The following is a 2,106-nucleotide window of genomic DNA, read 5'->3' on the forward strand; positions in this document are numbered from 1 at the left end:
CTGTGCTTAAGAGTACTTGTTGCCTCTCTCAGAGGACCCAGATTTTGTTCCCAGGACCTGCATGGTGACCCACAACCATCCACACTCCAATTCCAGAGTCAACACCTTCTGACCAGGCACCAGGCTCTGATGAGACACGCATGTCTATGTGCAGGCAAAACACACATATGCGTAAAATAAAAATAAAAAAGTTTGTAGCTTTCTTTTTTTTTTTAAGGGAAGTCTTGGAGCTGGAGATGTAACTCGGTGGTAGAATACAGATCTGACACACCAGGCCATAGGTTCAATTCCCAACATTCCTTCCCTCCTAAAGAAGAAATCAGGAAATATTTGAGACTAATTAAAAATACAACACATTAAAATTTACCGCTAAACCATGGCTTAGTGGAAGACAGGCTATGAAATGATCAAGAAAAAGAGAAAAGTAACCCTGAAACAATCAGAAGGAAACAAATAAAGATAGGAAACCAGAGGATTAAAGACAAGAACAGCAGAGACCAAGAAGACTAAAAGCTTTTTAAAATTACAATGAAACTGATAAACCTCAGCTGGGAAGGAGGAAAGGGACCAGACACAAATTACCAAGAGAGAGGGAGGGGAAGGGGGAGGGGATAGGAAGGGGAAAAGGGAGGGGAGAGGAGGAGGGATGGGGAGGGGGAGGAGGAGGGGAGAGGAGGGAGAGAGCTGGGCAGCGTCTCAACTACTCAGCTGAGGTAGGAAAATCACACACGCTCAGAAGGGGGCAAAGGACTAAAGGGGGCGAGGGCAGGGGGACATATACAGATTTATGTAAGTGACTCTGGGAGTTTGGTAATGAATATATTCCTTGAAAGCCATGAAACTGTTCAGACAACTCACATTAGTCAAGAAATGAAATCCGTGGTTCACTTCCTCACCCTAACTGTTGTTGTGGTTATACAGCCTACAGCTGTGCTGAGACTATGGCGTACCAGAATTAAGTCAAGTTTGTTTCCTTGTCTTCTATATTCTTCTATTTAAGAGACAGCATCTTGCTTTGTAACTGAGATTGGTATCAAATTTAGGATCCTCCTGCCTCAGCTTCCAAAGTGTTGGGATTTCAGATTTCCTGGCTCTTTGCCAAATTTTTTAATTTAAAAAAAAAAAAAAAATCAGCCAGGCCGTGGTAGCTCACGCCTTTAATCCCAGCACTTGGGAGGCAGAGGCAGGTGGATTTCCTAGTTCAAGGCCAGCCTGGTCTACAGAGCTAGTTCCAGGACAGCCAGGGCTACACAGAGAAACCCTGTCTCGAAAAAAACAAACAAAGAAACAAAAATCTAGTCTTTTATAGCCGCCACTGCAGCTTTTCGCTGCTTGCTGCAGCCATGGTCAGCCCCACGGTGAACCTGGACATCCCGGCTGATGGCGAGCCCTGGGGCTGGGGCTCCTTTGAGCTGTTTGCAGACAAAGTTCCAAAGACAGCAGAAAACTTCTGTGCTCTGAGCACTGGAGAGAAAGGATTTGGCTTTAAGGGTTCCTCCTTTCACAGAATGACTCCAGGATTCGTGTGCCCTGGTGGTGACTTCACACGCCATAACAGCACGGGTGGCAGGTCCATCTACGGAGGAGAGAAATTTAAGGATGAGAAACGTCATCCTGAAGCACACAGGTCCTGGCATCTCCTCCGTGGCGAATGCTGGAACAAACACAAATGTTTCCCCGTTTTTTATCTGCACTGCCAAATCTGAACGGCTCAATAGCAAGTGTGTGGTCTCTGGGAAGGTGAGAGAAGGCATGCGCATTGTGGAAGCCATGGAGTAAGGGGATCGCCATTTCCGGACTGTGGACAACTCTAATTTCTTTTGACTTGAGCGGCATTTTATCCACCAAACCATTCCTTCTGTAGCTTAGGAGCGCGCCCCACCCCATCTGCTCGCAGTACCTTGTAATCTCTGCTCTCACGGAAGTTCTTTGGGTTCCATATTTTCCTCATTCCCCTTCAAGTCTAGCTGGATTGCAAAGTTAAGGTTATGATTATGAATAAAAGCTAAATAAGGAAAAAATCCATTTTAAGAGATAAGCAGGGACTGGAGAGAAGGGGAAGATGTGCGTGTTTGGACTGCAAGCATAAGTACCTGGGCTCACTCC

General features: G+C 45.9%; 1 pseudogene; it reads left to right on the forward strand.

The window, feature by feature from the left end:
* The first annotated feature begins 1,343 nt into the window (after positions 1–1,343).
* On the forward strand, positions 1,344–1,779 carry LOC127668731 (peptidyl-prolyl cis-trans isomerase A-like; annotated as a pseudogene).
* Positions 1,780–2,106: the final 327 nt, after the last annotated feature.

Source organism: Apodemus sylvaticus, chromosome 18, assembly GCF_947179515.1.
Source record: "Apodemus sylvaticus chromosome 18, mApoSyl1.1, whole genome shotgun sequence".
NCBI classification, from domain to species: Eukaryota; Metazoa; Chordata; class Mammalia; order Rodentia; family Muridae; genus Apodemus; species Apodemus sylvaticus.